The 19933-nt window shown below is 40.1% G+C and overlaps 1 long non-coding RNA gene across 9 annotated transcripts in view; it reads right to left on the bottom strand.

Moving 5' to 3' along the window:
* The window catches only part of LOC129657751 (uncharacterized), a 136324-nt gene that overhangs the window by 20534 nt on the left and 95857 nt on the right, over window positions 1-19933 (bottom strand). For 2 of the 9 annotated variants that reach the window (XR_008717078.1, XR_008717085.1), the window contains one exon: window positions 1226-2376. The exons of 5 other annotated variants lie outside the window; for them this stretch is intronic. This is a non-coding gene — a long non-coding RNA (uncharacterized LOC129657751). Of the gene's footprint in view, window positions 1-1225; window positions 2377-11490; window positions 11925-19933 lie in introns of those variants that run through there. 2 more of the 9 variants (XR_008717075.1, XR_008717086.1) reach the window with 1 other exon arrangement.

Here is a 19933-nt window from a genome sequence, read left to right as displayed (position 1 = left end):
CTCAGCTCGGTTCAGTCATTAAATCACATCCAACTCTTTGCATCCCTGTGGACTACAGAATGCCAGGCTTCCCTGTCCATCATCAACTCCCAGAGTTTACTCAAACTCATGTTCACTGAGTTGATAATGCCATCCAACCATCACATCATCTGTCACCCCCTTTTCCTCCTGCTTTCAATCTTTCTTATCATCAGGATCTTTTCCAATGAGTCAGTTCTTCACATCAGGTGCCCAAAGTAGGATTTGTTTTCAGCTCACCACTACTATTATTAAAGGAGGAAACAGAAGAACAGGCCCCATCTTGAAAGCAGGACTCCATCTTGGGCCGGACTGTGGACTTTGAGCCCAGTATGCATGGAAATGACATATCAACTGGAAAACCAGACCTCCCCCACCCCCCACCACCACCAATGGAAAAGCCCCAGGGCTTGTACCTAAACTCTGTCACCTAAAAGAATATCCTAATTATCTGTGTAACCAAATAGAATCATAAATTCTATTATGCTAATTGGGGCATGACCACAGGCCTATTGATAATTGTTCACTGTTAACTACCTAGGCTTAAGGCATACAAATCACAGGTTTAAGGCATAGGAATCACGGGTTAACTTTGACTGTATCTTTCTTTTCCTTTGTTCAAACTAGTTTCAGATAACTTGGGGAGGTGGGTTTGAGCACGTACACTTAGGGTATATAAGGTTTTCACAAAAACTGGTCGGGGTCCTTGGCTAAGAGGAGACTCTGCCTTGGGCCCACCGGTATAATAAACTGCACTCCACTATCTGCATTGTCCTTCTGAGTGAGTTTCTTTCCTGGAACACGTGGCTACAACTTTGGTGCATTGGCTGGGAAACTCTTCACTTTGTCCCTATTTGGGACTACTCTGAGGCCTTGCGGCTTAAATCGTCTAGAAGGGGGAAGGCGCCTCACCCTTCTGGAAAGATTCTGCTTCTCAATGCCCAGACCTTTCACGTTAGCAGGTAGTGGATGGCAGCATGGGAACTGAGCACTCAGGTGAGGAGGAACCCACCTGGCAGGGTGGAAAAAGGGGACTGATCCCTCTCCTGGAAGGGACTAGAAGGGGCACGGACCCACAGGAGCCTGGAATAGGCAGGTGGCAGTGATTGCTTGGAACACAGGTTGACAAGCATGTTAGGGCTTAGGAAGGAAATTTGTGAATGTCATTTAGGAGGTGGTGTCCATGCCGTCTTGGGGAAAATTATTACCAAGCAATTGCCAGGGGATTGTTAGGGGAATAAACTTGGTCTTCATGTGCTCATATTCTGCCCTCCCCAAGGATGTGTCCCATCTGCTCTGAAATTCTTGTTCCCCTCAGAATTGTCAGGCTAGAAGGAGGGAGATACATAAATGAGCACAAATTGCCTTTTCTGGATATGGGCTGGGATGTGGGATATTTAATCCATCTGTGTTTTCATCCACACGTGATCAAGCCCACCTAGGCAGAACAGACTTTACAAGTTAAGGGAGAAACAGTCTTGGATCACGTGGTGTTCTGGTTTGGCCATGCTGAACAGCAGGTGAAGACATGCCAATCCCCCTTCTCTCTCTGGGATCTGGCAGGTAAGGCTCTTCTCACCCCAATTAGGAAGGAGGCAGAATGGCAATTTAAGTGTTTCATTGAGTGGAAATATCAGAAGTACATAGGGTACCAAGAACTTTGTAGACAAAAAAAAAAAAAAAAAGTAAAAGTAGAAGAAGGTGAGAAGGTAAGCAAGATGGGGGGAAGTGAATCTAAGGCAACTGTACTGGAGTACATGATTAAAAATTTAAAGGAGGGATTTGGAGGAGACTATGGGGTGAAGATGAGGCCTAACCACCCCCATATACTCTGTGAGGTCGAATGGCCCCTTATGGAAGTAGAATAGTCACCAGAGGACACCATGAACTGAAAAATAGTGGAAGCAGTCTATACAGTAGTCACAGGAGAGCCAGGACACCCGGATCAATATCCATATATTGATTCATGGCTAAGGTTAACTCAAGACCTTCCTACTTGGACAAGGTTCTGTATCCAGAAAGGGAAAAATATTAATGGCACAAAAATTGACTGATGATGAAAAAGGAAATTCTACAGGATTTGGACGGGGATGACCTGACCCCTCCCCCAAACTGGATAATCACACGCCTGCCTCTCAGTGCACCAGGACCAGAGGCTGCCTTAATGCCCGATCGAGGGCCAGATGAAGTTCCTGAAGCAGTCGCTGTTCCTCCGCCAGCTCTCCCGTTGAGCTGCCATTTCAGCAGCCTCTGATCCCAGCAATGGAGACCTCTGGTCAACGCCCCCAGGATTCCACCTCAGCCGGATCTCCACCTCAGCCGGATCTCCTAGATTGTATCCATCTCTTCTGGTGAGTACTGACAGGAAGAGGGAAGAAAACACAGGACTTATTCAGAGGCTGTGCTCTGCCAAGGAACAGAGGGAAAGAACCCCACTACAGATGCCCCTCAGAGAGCTACAACAGCCTTTGGTTCAGAATGCATGTGGGCACTACCATCTGCCCCCTATAGCCTATTATTACTAGCCATTTTCCTCTATGGATATATTAAACTGGCAGAGACACGCTCCACCATACTCAGGGGAGCCACAAGCCATGATTAGGCTAACAGAGACTATTTTTTGAACCCACCGCCCTACATGGGATGACATAATCCAACTACTAGTCTCACTCTTCAGCACTGAGGAAAGACACAGGATCCTAACTGAGGCCAGAAAATGGTTAAGAGAAATGGCACCTGGGGGTACTGCAAACCTAGAGCAGTGGGCAAAACTAGCCACCCCCAGTGAGAGGCCCAACTGGGACTGTAACACAGAGGAAGGGATGGGCCACCTGGAGAGATATCAGACAGCTATTTTACAAAGTATCAAGAGGGGGGCCCAAAAAACCTATGAGTATGGCAAAACCCTCCGAAGTGATTCAAAGGGAAAGTGAATCACCCTCTGAGTGAAAGGCTGTGTGAGGCCTATAGACTTCATATGCCAATAGATCCAGAAGCTGCTGGGTCTCAGATAGTGATAAATGAAGCTTTTGTGTCTCAAGCCTACCCCCAAAAACGTCAGATGGGGGGACACCAAGGTATTCATGAATTTTTATACATCCTTGAATGCTCAGTACCTTTGTTGGGAAGAGACTTGCTATCTAAATTGGGGACACAAGTGACCTTTCCCCCCATGAAAGACCCACACTTCGAGTGGGCTCAACCACCCATTTACTCTTCCTCTCGGTAATCCCTCAAGATGAATGGAGTTTGCACAATCTCCCGGAAGGAAAACCAGATGGGCCAAACAGTCGAGAGAGAGAGAGAGAGAGAGAGAGAGAGAGAAAGTTAACTCAACAATTCCCTGAGGTCCAGGCTGAAGACAACCCCCTGCCCCCCGACCCAGGTTTGCAAAACAAGCCCCACTGGTAATAGAACTTAAACCCAGTACAATTATGTCAGCACCCACCTTAGGCCTGCCAGAACTTGCTAAGCCATTTACTCTTTATGTGACTGAAAAGGACAAGGTGGCTATGGGAGTGTTGTGCCAGACTATGGGGACATGGGACAAACCCATGACTTATCTCCTGAAATGGCTGGAGAGTGTTGCCAGTGGATGGCCGAGATGCTTATGGGCAGTTGCTGCAGTTGCCTTACTGGTCCAGGAGGCAACCAAGCTGACTTTGGGTCAAGATTTGATCATAAAAGTACTGCATGACGTCAACACTCTCCCACAAGAGGACCCCCATAAATGGTTGTTGACATCCCGGATTGCTCAGTATCAGGGATTGTTATGTGAGAACCCCCATGTTACTACTGAGCTTTATCAGGCCCTGAATCTGGCCACTTTCCTTCCTGTGGGAGAAGGTGAGCCCTCACATGATTGCAAGAAAATATGCCAGCAGACCTGACTTGAGAGACGAGCCAATCCCGGACCCAGATTTGGTCCTGTACACCAATGGCACCAGCCTGGTGAAACAAGGACATGCAGTAGTCATGGAAGAAACCATCACTGAGGCTGGCTCTCTGCCATCACACTGGTCTGCTCAATGGGCCAAACTATATGCTCTTATCTGGGCTCTCCAGCTGTCAAAAGGTAAGAAGGCAAACATTTACACAGATTCCAGGTATGCTTTTGCCACACTACATGTACACAGGGCTCTGTATAAGGAGACAGGCCTTTTGACAGCTAGTGAAAAAGATATTAAAAAGAAGGAAGAAATTAAGACCCTATTAGATGCTGCCTGGGAACCAGAAAGGGTTGCAGTCATACACTGATGAAGAGATCAAAAAGAGGATACCCCCTGGGCTCGGGGAAACAGACTGGCAGATAAGACCACTAAACAAGCAGCCGAGGGCTTGGGGGTGACAAGTGAAGTCCCTATTAAAGCTATCATATTAGTGGAGCTGCCTGAGCTAACGCCGGACTCTCCAGAATAACTGAAGCCCAAAACCAACTAGCCAAAGTAGAAGGGGCCAACAAGACTGAAAAGGGATGGTGGGAATTGCCAAGTGGCAAATTATTGGTACTGGAGGAGCTGACACCCACTCTGGTAAGACAAACACACCAAGCGACCCACCTAGGCCATGATAAACTGGAAGAGCTAATTCAAAAATATTTCTTGGTTCCTCACCTCTCTTCCCTATGCAGGACAGAATCTCAGAACTGCACTGCCTGCTCACAGGTCAAAGCTGCCTCTCGGCCAGACAGAAACCTCCAGGGATTCAGCTAAAAAGCATGCTGCCGTTTGAACACCTGGAAGTGGACTTCACTGAAATGAAACCTCACTGACAATACTGTTACCTGCTGATCATGGTATGTATGTTCTCAGGATGGATAGAAACTTTTCCTACCAGGACTGAAAGAGCATCAGAAGTAGACTGGTGCCTGCTTAGGGAGATAGTTCCCAGATTTGGATATTCTGCCAGCATTGGATCAGACAACGGCCCAGCTTTCATAGCTGATTTAGTACAACAAGTAAGCAAAACTTTAAACATCAAGTAGAAATTACATACAGCATATAGGCCCCAGAGTTCTGGGATGGTGGAAGGAACCAACAAGACACTTAGAGAGACACTCTCCAAGTGGATCATAGAGACTGACTGATACTGGGTGGACTTGTTTCCGATGGCTCTGCTTAGGCTCAGGATATCCCACGGTGCCATGGCTATTCTCCATACAAAATTATGTATGGGAGGCCCCCTCCCATAATAAAACAGGTGTCAACAAATTTGCCTCAGGTAAAGGGAGATGAGATTTCATAGCAGATGGAACAACTGGGTAAGGTAATAAATCAGTAACTAAGTTTGTACAAGAAAGGATGCAGTTCCCCCTTGGGGAAGAGATTCACAAATTTGTGACAATGGATCAGGTGTGGGTCAAGGACTGGAAACACGACTCCTTGGCCCCACATTGGAAGGGTCCATATACTGTTGTTCTAAGCACCCCTACTGCAGTTAAAGTAACAGGTGTCACTCCCTGGATCCACCACATGAGGATGAAGAGAACATACCATGCAGACCCAGAAAACGCCAAGTGGACTGCATAGGTGGACCCCACTGACCCTCAAGAGACTAAGATCATCCATAAGAAGAAGGAAAAGAAGATCCCGGATGAGCCCCTTCAGGATGAAGCCGCATAATCAACTCCTGCTGCTTGGCCTCATCAATGTGATTTTGAATTTAACTTCTGTTTCAACTCAGGACAATGTTTTCATCTCATGGGCACATTCCTATGCAGACTTCCACAACACCTCCAACTGCTGGGTATGTGGGGCTATGCCTCTGTCTGTGATGCAGGGATTTCCTTGGTGGGTGTCACCACTCTGCCAAGGAGTTTTTAAACCACTCTGGTCTTTTCTGGGATGACCAAAAGAGACTTTCCTTTTTCTTGTCAATCTTAGTCTCCTCCTGCTCTGTTGGTGTAAGCCAGACCTACAGTCAATAGTCCCTGGTCATGGGGGTCACATTTGATATAAACATAAGTTTCATAGGAATATCAAAAGCCTATACCTCATATTTTGGAGAAGGCAATGGCACCCCACTCCAGTACTCTTGCCTGGAAAATCCCATGGACGGAGGAGCCTGGTAGGCTGCAGACCATGGGGTCACACAGAATCGGACACGACTGAGCGACTTCACTTTCACTTTTCACTTTCATGTATTGGAGAAGGAAATGGCAACCCACTCCAGTGTTCTTGCCTGGAGAATCCCAGGGATGGGGGAGCCTGGTGGGCTGCCGTCTATGGGGTCTCACAGAGTCAGACATGACTGAAGCGACTTAGCAGCTTAGCAGCATACCTCATATTTAAAGAACAAAGAGGGAAAAAGCTTCCTGACTGGCGAGGAAAGCCAGGCCTCTAGGTATGTTGAACAATTCTACCAAGTCTGGGATGAGTATTTCTGGATGAACCCAGAAAAGGGTCAATTAATTACTCCCACTGCTATATGCTGGGAACAAAAGAACGAAGGGTAGGGTTTGGTGACCATCCATTAGACCCAAAAGAACTAAAATATATGGGGTACCTATCCCCCGAACAATGTAAACAAACATTCGAGGTCATATAACACCCCAACCAGTTCATTCAGTGGCCAGTCTCTGATTGGAAATATAACCCTGGAATCCACTGGGTGGCGCCCAACGGAACCCAATGGCTTTGTGGGCCTAGCCTTTGGCCTTGGTTACCAATCAGCTAGGAGGGCTAACTACTAATTAGGGTTAGGGTTAGGGTTAGGGTTAGGTAGGGTTAGGGTAGGCTGCACACTGGGATTTGCTTTTGCCCATGGCAGCATTGGAGAAGGAAATGGCAACCCACTCCAATGTTCTTGCCTGGAGAATCCCAGGGACGAAGGAGCCTAGTGGGCTGCCGTCTATGAGGTCACACAAAGTCGGACACGACTGAAGCGACATAGCAGCATGGCAGCATAAAGCTTAACCTATAACAAGCCCCGGTAAATCTACCTTATTTACATACTAGGTGGACAAGGTCTGTGTTTCAATGGTATGAGTATATTGCTGCCTTATTCGCACCTCCTATACGGACAACAGATATTATGATTAAAGTAGAAGCCTTGACTAATTTCACAAAACAGACCCTCCTAGATAGTGATAAAGCCATCCAAGCCTTAAATGAAGAACAAATTCAAATAAGAAAAGTGGTAATTCAAAATAGAATGGCTTTGGCCATGCTCACAGCTGTTCAAGGAGGGACTTGTGGTATAATTAAGGTTGAACATTGTGTATATATTCCTGATTTATCTGGCTATGTATCAGCTGCTTTAGATGACATGAAAAATCAGGTAAAAGCAATGTCAAATGAAAACATTCCTTTCTGGACTTTGGTCCTGCCTTGGGGGGAGGGTGATTGGTAGAAAACTATATTTACCATTGTTACAGTTGCCTTGATAGTTCTGCTTTGTGGACCCTGCATTTTACAATGTATTATGAACTTTGTAACCCAAAGTATTGTGTCGTTCTCCTAAATAGGCCGTTGGAGAGGCAGAGTGCAATATATCCCTATGAGTGATGCTCATATTATGAGTTAAGAGCACCAAGAGGGGGTGATGAAGGAGGAAACAGACAGAACAGGCTCCATCTTGAAAGCAGGACTCCATCTTGGGCTGGACTGTGGACTTTGAGCTATATGCTCAGTATCTATGGAAACAGCATACTAACTGAAAAACTAGACCCCCCAGATGAAAGAGCCCCAGGGCTCATAACTAGACTCTCTGGCGCCTAAAAAAATACCCTAATTATCTGTATAACCAAGTAGAATAATAATTTCTATTATGCTTATTGGGGTATGACCACAGACCTATTGATAATTGTCCACTGTTTACTACCTAGGCTTCACTCAGTTCAGTTCAGTTCAGTTGCTCAGTCGTGTCTGACTCTTTGTGACCCCATGAATCGCAGCACGCCAGGCCTCCCTGTCCATCACCAACTCCCGGAGTTCACTCAGACTCATGTCCATTGAGTCAGTGATGCCATCCAGCCATCTCATCCTCTGTCGTCCTCTTCTTCTCCTGCCCCAAATCCCTCCAAGCATCAGAGTCTTCCAATGAGTCAACTCTTCACATGAGGTGGCCAAAGTACTGGAGTTTCAGCTTTAGCATCATTCCTTCCAAAGAAATCCCAGGGCTGATCTCCTTTAGAATGGACTGTTTGGATCTCCTTGCAGTCCAAGCAACTCTCAAGAGTCTTCTCCAACACCACAGTTCAAATGCATCAATTCTTCAGCGCTCAGCCTTCTTCACAGTCCAACTCTCATATCCATACATCACCACAGGAAAAACCATAGCCTTGACTAGCCAGACCTTTGTTGGCAAAGTAATGTCTCTGCTTTTGAATATGCTATCTAGGTTGGTCATAACTTTCCTTCTAAGGAGTAAGCGTCTTTTAATTTCATGGCTGCAGTCACCATCTGCAGTGATTTTGGAGCCCAGAAAAATAAAGTCTGACACGGTTTCCACTGTTTCCCCACCTATTTCCCATGAAGTGATGGGACCGGATGCCATGAACTTCTTTTTCTGAATGTTGAGCTTTAAGCCAACTTTTTCAATCTCCACTTTCACTTTCATCAAAAGGCCTACGAATCACAGGTTAACTTTGATTGCATCTTTTTTTTTCCTGTGTTCAGACTAGTTTCAGATAACTTGGGGAGGTGGGTTTGAGCACGTACACTTAGGGTATATAAGGTTTTCACAAAAACTGGTCGGGGTCTTTGGCAAAGAGGAGACTCTGCCTTGGGCTTGCCGGTGTAATAAACTGCACTCCACTATCTGCATTGTCCCGAGTGAGTTTGTTTCCCGGAATGCGTCGCCACAACATTATGAAGTAAGAGTCATGGACTGTTTCAGACTTGCACTTGGCCAGACTAGTTTAGTCTGATTTGCGACTTGGACTCAGAATAATGAACACTAATAAGCAAATGTAATTTTCCACAGTCTTTATCACAGAAAAATTTAAATTGAGATACAAAACATGATTCTGATGCTGAATTCATGATTCTCTATTTTTCTAATGTGAGTTTAATGGCTACACTGTATAATAAAAACCAATTATTTTTACCATGGGAAATTATTATAATAACTATATATTATTTATAATATATAGTTATATATTGATTTATATTGTAATGATTATTATAATAAAATTATAATAATTACAGAGAATTATTACATATTTCATGTACTATCCAGATATTAATTAGATTGAAGATGGTTAGTGAGAAAATATTAATATAATTTATATCATGGCTATTGATATTGAAGGTTTCAACCATGGTAAGATCCTTAATTTTAATTATATTCCATAATTAAAGTTAATGAACATATATGTAGAGAGTTAAGTTACATAATGTCATCCTAAATTCTTTGAGACTGTAATGTACTACTTAATAAACATATCATATATAATGCATAAAAATAATTCATAGAATTACAATAGAATAAATGATAAATAATATAATAATTGATCATTACCTTGGGTAATGATTTATTTTTTACAATTCAAGTTATAAGAGTTCATGAATACACAGATATAGAGAACAACTGTATGGATACCAAAGGGGAAGAGTGGTGGGGGGATGAACTGTGAGATTGGGATTGACATATATACACCATTGATACTACTAAGTTGCTTCAGTCATGTCCGACTCTGTGCGACCCCATGGACTGCAGCCTACCAGGCTTCTCCGTCCATGGGATTCTCCAGGCAAGGACACTGGAGTGGGTTGCCATTTCCTTCTCCAATACACCACTGATATGATGTATAAAATGGATAAGTAATAAGAATCTATTATACAGCACAGGGAACCCTGCTCAATATTCTGTGGTGATGTAAATGGTAAGGAAATCAAAAAAAGAGGGGATACATATATACATACAGCTGGTTCACATTGCTGTATCTACATTTAAGAAAGAAACTATACAATAAAAAAGAATTAATGAATAATATCAAACTAACACATCTTGGCTTTAGATGCATGAGCTCTAGTTATTTTGAGGCTGTTTCTTTGCACTGTCTCTTCCTCAGAGTAAAGTTGTTTGGATTGTTTTTATGTCTCTATAGTTGTCTTTCAAACCTATGTCTTCAGGTCCATCTCTTCTGCATTCCATGCTTTTATTTATTTGCACATACTATTCTTTGGAATATTTTGCTACTGTTTTAAACACAGCATTTAAAAGATATCAATATTTGATGGCAGGCCATTTTCCCTGTCTTATTTCTTGTATGTGCCAAAGAAACTACATTTCATGTAGTCACGAGGCTTAAAACATTAGAGATGTATATATCTCTCCAGTGCTTTATTTCTCTACCAAGTTCTATTACTTTCTTTCTATAAAATTTCACAGATTTTACCATTTTTCTATATTTCCAAAATGCTATATCAATTGCAGTTGTTTTTCATAACTGTTACATTTTCTGCTAACTTGTTTCATGCCTGGAAAATGCTCCTCTGCAAAATATCATTTGCTAGAATACTCTTCCTAAAAAGGACTCTCCCTTCTCTTAAACAATATTTCATTCTCTGCAGAATAACATTCAAAGCCTTTGACATAACAGGCCATAAATGACCTGGCCAAATGGAGAAGCTTATACCATTCCATAGTTATACAAATGTATCCCTTCAACAAAATTGTACATCATTTGGACCCCCAAAGATGTCTTATCCATTCTTTCCTCAGTGTCATATCTTTTATCAGACACCTTGTCTCTTTGTCTGCTTATTTAAGTCCTAGCCCTCATTTCAATGCCTGGCTTAGGGTTATAGGAATATCTCCTGCCTTTGAATGTTTAATGATGTCTGTTTCACTATTATTTGCCACAATGACAACAAGCTTCAACTCCTCTAACTCCTTTCTCCACAGATGATCTTTTAACATACTGTTATTTATATTAACTATACTCTCAAGACAACAAAGAGATATAATAACAGCTCCTTACTGTGGACATTTACAGTCTTAGGCTGTTCAACATATTAAGCCTATTTACACATTTCCAGAATTTCCCAATATGTGTGTTTTGTTGAGAGGAGAGCCCAGCTCCTACTATAGGAGATGAAATGCTTTTTTCAGAAGGCCAAGACATAGATACAATATCTAGACTTGGTCATCAATTCATTGAATCAAAAATTTTGATGGTAAGCCAGGGACTTAAAGAAGCAGCAGCAAGGCAGTTGTTCCAGTTTTAAAAAGCAGCAGTGTAAGCTATCAAAACTGAGTACCAACACGGTGCTGATATGTGCAGGGTTTCAGCATTTAGTGGCAGCTGAAGATGTGTTCCCTACTTAACTATTACATGACCTGATATTGTCTCTGGTTCTGTCTTCATGGAGTTTCTTATGTCTCCTTCTTAGACTTCTAGCTTCAGGCACATATCTGTGCATGTTTTCCTGAAACTTCCTGACAATTCCTTCAAGTACTCATTATCCTTTCCATGAATTTCTCTCTGCCAATATTATTCAGAGTTATTTTTAAGTTTTTCAAATAAGAATTTAAAAAAATTTATTAAGTTATAGGAAAGTAATTGACAAAAATACCAGGGCTATGGTTTGAATTTTGTCTGCATCCCCCAATTGTACGTTTAAGTCTTAACTTCCAGTACTTCAGAGTGTGAACTTATTTGAAAATACAGTCATTGCAGATATAGTTAAGAAGTGGTAATACTGGTATTGGGTAGATGTCTAATCCAACAGGACTGGTGTCCTTACAAAAAGGGGAAAATTGGAGGCAGATATACACAAGAAGAACACTGTGTAAAGATGAACCAAAGATGGGGTTGCTGCTTCTATATGTCAAGGAATGCCAAGTCACCAGCAAATCATCGGAAGCTAGAGGACACACATGGAATAGATACTTCTTCATGGTTCTCAGAAAGAATCAGCCTGACCATCACCTTGATTTCATACTTCTAAACTTCAGAACTGTGACAAAAAAAAAAACAAAAGTGTCATTCAATTTATGGTATTTTGTTAATGACAGCCCTAGTAAACTCATATAACCAGTACCTATCATACATGCTCTTCCCTAAATGAAGTTATCTAGTCAATGTAATGAGTTTTCATACCATAATCAATCATCATCAGTTCAGTTCAGTCACTCAGTTGTGTCCGACTCTTTGCAACCCCATGAATCGCAGCAGGCCAGGCCTCCTTGTCCATCACCAACTCCCGGAGTTCACTCAGACTCACGTCCATCGAGTCAGCGATGCCATCCAGCCGTCTCATCCTCTGTCGTCCCCTTCTCCTCCTGCCCCCAATCCCTCTCAGCATCAGAGTCTTTTCCAATGAGTCAACTCTTAGCATGAGGTGGCCAAAGTACTGGAGTTTCAGCTTTAGCATCATTCCTTCCAAAGAAATCCCAGGGCTGATCTCCTTCAGAATGGACTGGTTGGATCTCCTTGCAGTCCAAGAGACTCTCAAGAGTCTTCTCCAACACCACAGTTCAAAAGCATCAATTCTTCGGCGCTCAGCTTTCTTCACAGTCCAACCTTCACATCCATACATGACCACTGGAAAAACCATAGCCTTGAGTAGACAGACCTTTGTTGGCAAAGTAATGTCTCTGCTTTTGAATATGCTATCTAGGTTGGTCATAACTTTTCTTCCAAGGAGTAAGCGTCTTTTAGTTTCATGGCTGCAATCAGACTAGGATAATGCTTTTACACTTTCTATGTATTAGACATGAAATACATAAAACTCCCACTTGGTAAGTGCTAGACATTTTATCACAAGGGGAAATTTGTTACTCCAGCTGGTACAGTTTAATAGAAACTTGAAAATGGCTTCTGTAAAATGAGACAAGAAATTACCCAGGAGGAAATTTATTTTAAGTAGAAAAGGTATACTTTCTCAGCTTCCAAGAGGTATATAGCATCTCTATTGCTCTACCCTCAGACAAGTAGTTTTCATAATCTGGGTATTTGGAGAAGAGGGAAATGGAAGAAAAATGGCAGATTAAGTAAAGTGAAAGTTGCTCTGCTGTTGCTAAGTCACTTCAGTCGTGTCTGACTCTGTGCGACCCCATAGACGGCAGCCCACCAGGCTCCCGTCCCTAGGATTCTCCAGGCAAGAACAGTGGAGTGGGTTGCCACTTCCTTCTCCAATGCATGAAAGTGAAAAGTGAAAGTGAAGTCGCTCAGTCGTGTCCGACTCTTTGCGACCCCATGGACTGTAGCGCACCAGGCTCCTCCATCCATGGGATTTTCCAGGCAAGAGTACTGGAGTGGGTTGCCATTGCTCAGTCATGTCCAATTCTTTGTGACGCCATGGATGTAACCTGCCAGGCTCCTCTGTTCATGGGGATTCTGAGGCAAGAATACTAGAGTGAGTTGCCATGTCCTCCTCAAGGGGATCTTCCCTACCCAGGGATCAAACCCAGATCTGTTGCATTAGGGGCAGATTCTTTACTGTCTGAGCCACCAGGGAAGCCCAGGAGGGGAGATGGTAGGTGTATTTTAAAATTGAAGGCAAGGATAAATCAAGAAGAAAAAACAATTTTAAAGAGAAGAGATGGGGCAATTATGAGTTGAGTCAAGTGGCTGAGGCAAAATTAGATGTAAACCAAAAGCCAAAATAATGCAAGTTTAAACTGAGTGGACAACTCAGATGATGTTCTAACTGATGTAAATGTGTTCCTTAGAGTAAGATGATTTGAGACCTATGAAACTATTCTTGGTTCCAGCTCACTCGTATCTTGCCGTACTGTGATTTCTTGGCTTTATACACCTATCATTTAGGGTTGTTCTACCCAAATGGAAATCTAGAAACTATTTAGACAAATAAGCACCAAGAAAAGGTAATTTTCACTCTATATGGGTTTTTTTCATCTTGTTTTATAGATGATCCTTGGATCAAGAGTTAATTCTGGCCTTTCTATTAATCTTCAGTGTTTTGGGAAGAATAATTCATATGTTTCTAAGATAGGCCTGTGGGTTAGAGCAAGAAGGCTCAGATTTATTTGGTCTACAAGAGAAGTGGAAGCTTCCAGGGAGCTTTGGAGATGATTTTCTATGTCAAAATATTATATATTTTAAAATATTCAAAGTTTTGCCCTCATACCAAGGTCACTCTCAGATAGTTGTTGATGAAATACATTTAATCAAACTTTATAATAGCTTTGGGTGAGAACAAACAAAACAGAAGTGACAGGAAAATAGAAACATGACTGATGAACAGCAAGTTTTAGATGCAGAAAGTTTGGATTTCCACTTGCAAGTTCTAAAATCAGAAATTGTAAGTATTCACAGTTTTTATGAGCCTTGTATGATACAGGTAAGTCATGTCTATATGATAGCTCTTTAAGAAGAGGCACTCAAAAAGGTGACATTTCAGATTGAATAAGACATCTTGTATTTTATAGTTCACAATGTAGTTTTATACATAGTTGTTCCTTGATTTGAGCATAATCCTTTGACTCACACAAAGCAAAGTTCATTATCTGCGTTTTGTAATAAAGAGAGACTCAGAGAGTAAACAAGTTGAGCAAAGCACTGCTGGTGTCAAAAGAGAGCAAAATGTAGGATTTGAGCTCTCCTGCAGTTCACTCTGTGACATGCAAGGTTCAGTTTGAAAGGTCTGCTGCACAAGATATTATCTGAATGGAGTATCTTTCTTTTGAAAGCATATTTATTTTGTGATTGTAAAACCAAACCAAAGAAAATGTGGCTGCAGTAAGTTCTATATGGTGGTCAGCACAATTACACAAGTATTTAAGCATACTTTATTGTTTTCAGGAGTCAACAATACACTATAAAACCATGCATATCACTTACACTTAGGTTGGAAAAACTCAGGAAAATATATCAGGACATGTGGGTAATAGATGTTATGGTGGAATAATGAAGGAAAGATCAAAGAAGGGACCTAGAGGTGAAGGTTGGGTTTATTCATTTGCAAAATTCAATGTCTTATACTAAAAAGTATGCTCTGATAGGTTATAGTTTTTACTTACACTTGTTCATACATGAGGAATACTCAGTAAATGCTGATGTGTCATATTTGAGAAATCAAGCTTATTATTTAGCAGAAAAAATTCAACAGAGAAAAGCTCTAATTCATAATACCCTTAATGATCTTAGGATGAACTTAACTAGATCTTAGGAAGCTGGATTTTTAAGAGATTTTATAGAATACTTTGTTTGTACACGTCACTTTATAAATAAGGAAACTGAAACTCAAGGGATATTTATGCTAAAAAAATTACAGAATGAGGACTCAGTACAATATATCTAGCTTTTTGCAATTTCAATAGATCTTACTCAGATGTTCTATTGTCTCTGAAAGAAAACCTTAGAGTAATATTGCTGCTTTAGTGGTTAAACATATTTTATTTGTGTTTATTCTGCAAAGTGACCAGTTTGAGAAAATATATAAAAACAAAACAAAGCAAAAACATATATGGCTCACATTTCTAAGGACCAGAACTAAAGTAAAAGCTAGGCGCATCAATGGCAGTGTTGAGGACAATGGGATTGCTCTACAGTTTAATGAAGATTCATAACTTAAATGAGATTTCTTACTACTCAAGACTGAAAACATGTATGATATAAAATTAAATTTATAAAATTCCTTGATGTTATTATTCAGTATAGAAACAAATATATTAAATACAGTAATTAGTATATTAAGCCCCTGAAGAGGCTAGTAAAACATACAAATCTGAAATGCAAATAGCATACTTTCTCTTATATTAAAAAATATATTTATAAGTTTAAAAATACTTTAGTAAAATTAATTCAAATAAGTGGATTTGGCTCCAAAATGATCAGTTCCATATTGTTTATAATATTAGAAATGGGAAAACAATATAAATTAAAAAATGCTTTTCTATTTTAAGGAACACTAAAATAAATATACTCATGTAGGGAGAAGACTTTCCTTATGAGAAAGTGAAAAAAAGAAGTGTAACCTCAAGGATTAAACTTTAAAAAGGTACTTTGAGGGTTACAAAAATAGACTCACATTTCTACCTCTCTGTACCAGATAGACTAAGTTAAAAATTTCTTATCTTAAAGATTAGTAATTAGAAAAAGACCTTATGGCAAGATTGATTCTATAGTCCCAAGAAAGTACTTTTGCTAAGCTTCAATCAAAAAGTAGCTTCATGGTGATTTTGTAACAGGAATTGTCTTCCTTATTTAAAACATTTCTTAAACTTTTTATTCTCAAAATAATGCTATGTAATGTTTTAAAGTCATATAAATTTCATGTTTTCATTTTCTTTATATTGTGTTCTTTAGTCTAGTGTTGACTGCCCTTTAGATAATTCTGCCTCTGTTGCTTGAAGGGTTTTTTTCAGAAAATACTTATGGTCAAGTTAAAAAATCAACAGAGCTTATAGGGAGTCATTTCTGGCTGAATTTTATTATTATCTATAATAATATTTTTATTATCTATAAAAGTGAATACTTTTTATTTTGCCCTGTAGGAACGATCACAATTGATCACCTTAAAGGCATTTTGCTGCTGCTGCTGCTAAGTTGCTTCAGTCGTGTCTGACTCTGTGCGACCCCATAGATGGCAGCCCACCAGGCTCCCCCGTCCCTGGGATTCTCCAGGCAAGAATACTGGAGTGGGTTGCCATTTCCTTCTCCAAGGCATGAAAGTGAAAAGTGAAAAGTGAAAGTGAAGTCGTTCAGTCATGTCCGACTCCTAGCGACCCCATGGACTGCAGCCTACCAGGCCTGCCCATCCATGGGATTTTACAGGCAAGAGTACTGGAGTCGGGTGCCAAGGCATTTTAAACCATCCTTTAAACCATTATAAGATAGGAACTGTTTTGAGGGATCAACAACAAGTGGAGGAGAGCCATTTATAGGTAATAAATGCAAGGAAGGGATTTTGCAATTTATCAAACACTTTCATATGCATTATTACATTCAATTTTTTTTTTTTTTTTTTTACAATATCCCTGGAGGTAAGCATTGTGATTCTTGCTTTATCAGGAAAGAAATTCAAGTCTCAAAATTTTTATGGCTTGCCCAAGGTCATATCAAATGTTAAGAATGGGAGCTAGAGAATGACTTCAGGTTTTCTGGTTCTTAGTTTAGCAAAGCAATCGTGAAAATCTACCTTAATATTGTCAGTAATTGCTTTGCATCTCCACGCGGTTTCTCTATTTTAGTTTTCACTTTTCTCTTGTCAATGAAAGACGCCTCTGGACTTAGGTAAGGAAAGACTTTATTTGAAAGCATTATTGCAAGAGGGAAGAAAGGGACTACTGCCATAGGGGAGGTGAAAGAAGAAAGGGATGATTACAATAGGAAGAACTTTCAAGCATCTCAAAGGCAAGGTCAAGAGTCATATAATATATATAAAAGTAACCTAGGCTTCCCTGGTGGCTCAGTGGTAAAGAATCTGCCTGCAATGTGGGAGATGTGGGTTCGTTCAATCTCTGGGCCTGGAAGATTCTCTGGAAGAGGGAATGACTAACCACTCTAGTAGTCTTGGTGGGAAAATTCCATGGACAGAGGAATCCAGCAGGCTAAGGTCCATGGGGTTGCAAAGAACTGGACACAATCGAAGTGACTCAGCACAACCTAGGCTATACAGATTGGGTATGGGGAAGTAGGATAAGCAAGTGTAGTATGTTGGTCAGTCTGTTTTCCAGCAGGGTGAGGTAGTATGCTTGCTTAGGCTGAGGTTTGGTCAAAGTTCAGGGATCTGGGGAAGATGAGAATCTATTTTAAATTTAAAAAACTTATTGGAGTATAGTTGATGTACAACGGTGTGTTAGTTTCAAGTGTAGAGCAAAGTGAACCAGTTATACATATATCCACTTTTATTTTTAGATTCTTTTCCCGTATAAGCCATTATTTTTTATTGAGTAGAGTTTCCTGTGCTATACAGTAGGTTCTTAATTAATTATCTATTTTACATAGCAGTTCAGTTCAGTTCAGTTGCTCAGTTGTGTCCAACTCTTTGCGACCCCATGGACTGCAGCATGCCAGTGCCTCCCTGTCCATTGCCAACCCCCATAGTTTACTCAAACTCATGTCCATTGAGTAAGTGATGCCATCCAACCATCTCATCCTCTGTCGTCCCCTTCTCCTCCTGCCTTCAATCTTTCCAAGCATCAGGGTCTTTTCAAATGAATCAGTTCTTTGCATCAGGTGGTCAAAGTATTGGAGTTTGAGTGTGTATATGTAAATCCCAGTTATCCAGTTTCTTTATTCCCTGGTAACTATAAGTTTGCTTTCTACAATTTCAATTATGAGTAGAATCTTAAAAAAAAAAAGGGGGGGTAAATGAACTTATTTATAAAACAGAAGTAGAGTCACAGTAGGAGAGAATCTTAACCAAAGCTTGGTAACAGTTGATCAGTAGGGACAAAGAATTCAGCTAATTATTCATGAGGCAAAGAATGGGAATTTGGAGGGTCTGTCTCTGGCTTTGTCATAGGAGCATCTCTGAGTCTAATCTAAGTCATATGGGGAATGATGATTTTTTGAAGGGAGTCAAAAGTTCCAAATTTCCAGTTATAAAATAGAAAGGTCATGGGAATGTAAGGTACAGCATGGTGATTATAGTTAATAATATTATATTATGTATCTGAAAGTTGCTAAGAAAGTAGATCTTAGTCTTCATCACAAGAGAAAAATTTTTTGACTATGTATATTGATGGATGTTAACTAGATTTATTGAGGTGATTGTTTTGCAATATATATAAATATCAAATCATTATGTGAGTTATACCTCAATAAATAATAGTTCTTAAAAGTCACTCTTCTCATTTAATAAACATCTTCCAAGAGAAAAAAATACATGGAAGCCCTAAGATCCACAATAGTCTTCCCATGATTTCTGCCCGCTATGACAGCTTCCTATTTTTTTCTTATATCACCCAGAGGAGTATATTTACTCTTAAGTTCTCTTAATTCATATCAGGTGGGGTTAGCATTTATAAAACACCATTAAGTCCAAGGAAGTTGAACGAATTCCAAACAGACATGAATTATTAAATCAAAGTAATTTAGGTGAATCTGAACTTCACTTTCTCTTCAAAACCCTAACCATGTATATTATATCACTTCTGTAGGTTTTTTGTTTTCCCTTTGGCAAAACAAAATTGCTCTCTACCTAAGGATATTTAATATATGCAGTATAGTTATTAAAACACTCAGGATTTGTAAAACGTTTCACAAATGTAAAATATTTTTACCCAAAATAGTAAAATAGACTAAGGAGCACTAACTTGGTGTCACCCGTGAGACCAAATGCTTTATCAGTCTGCACTATTTCAAGCTGTAGTTACACATGGGTCTCATGCTGTTAGAGTTGCTGTGTCTCAGAATAAGGATAATGTTGAATCTTCAAAACATATTTCACTACATTCCAAAATCTTTCCTATACTACGTATAGCCAATAACCCTTTGTGTTTCTCAGAAATATATTTGTATTATTTTACTCACTGTACAGTCTTGATGTTTTATTTATTTATGTACATAACTACCAATTTTCAATAATTTCTCTGAGGAAGAAATGAGGAAATAATACTTAACACAGAAAATTTAATTTATGAAGATCATATTACATATACTTTTATTATGCATAATCATTGCAATGGATTATACAAAGTGCTAGATTATCTTAGTTTAGTGTCTGTTTCTTTTTTTTTATATCCCAAGCCACAAATAAGGATGATAATGATAATAATAGAAAAGTTACACTGCATACTGTATAACTTGTCTTATTTAATTTTTATTAAACTCCTATTAGGTAAGTACTGTTACTTTCATTCCATTTACAGATTAGGAAACTGGCATAGAACAAGCAAAGTCACAAGGATAGATATATAACTCAATAATTTGTGCAACTAGCATATACATTTAAGCTATATTACCAAATGAGAACATTGACTTGGGCTAGATAAGGTAGAAGAAAAAGTCACACTTTAGTATTTTTTAAAAATTCTCATTATTTAGTCTTAATTT

This window comes from Bubalus kerabau, chromosome 7 (genome assembly GCF_029407905.1).
Source record: "Bubalus kerabau isolate K-KA32 ecotype Philippines breed swamp buffalo chromosome 7, PCC_UOA_SB_1v2, whole genome shotgun sequence".
Taxonomy (NCBI): domain Eukaryota; kingdom Metazoa; phylum Chordata; class Mammalia; order Artiodactyla; family Bovidae; genus Bubalus; species Bubalus kerabau.
Note: the sequence above shows the minus strand (reverse complement) of the source record. Positions and strands in the feature narration are given on the sequence as shown.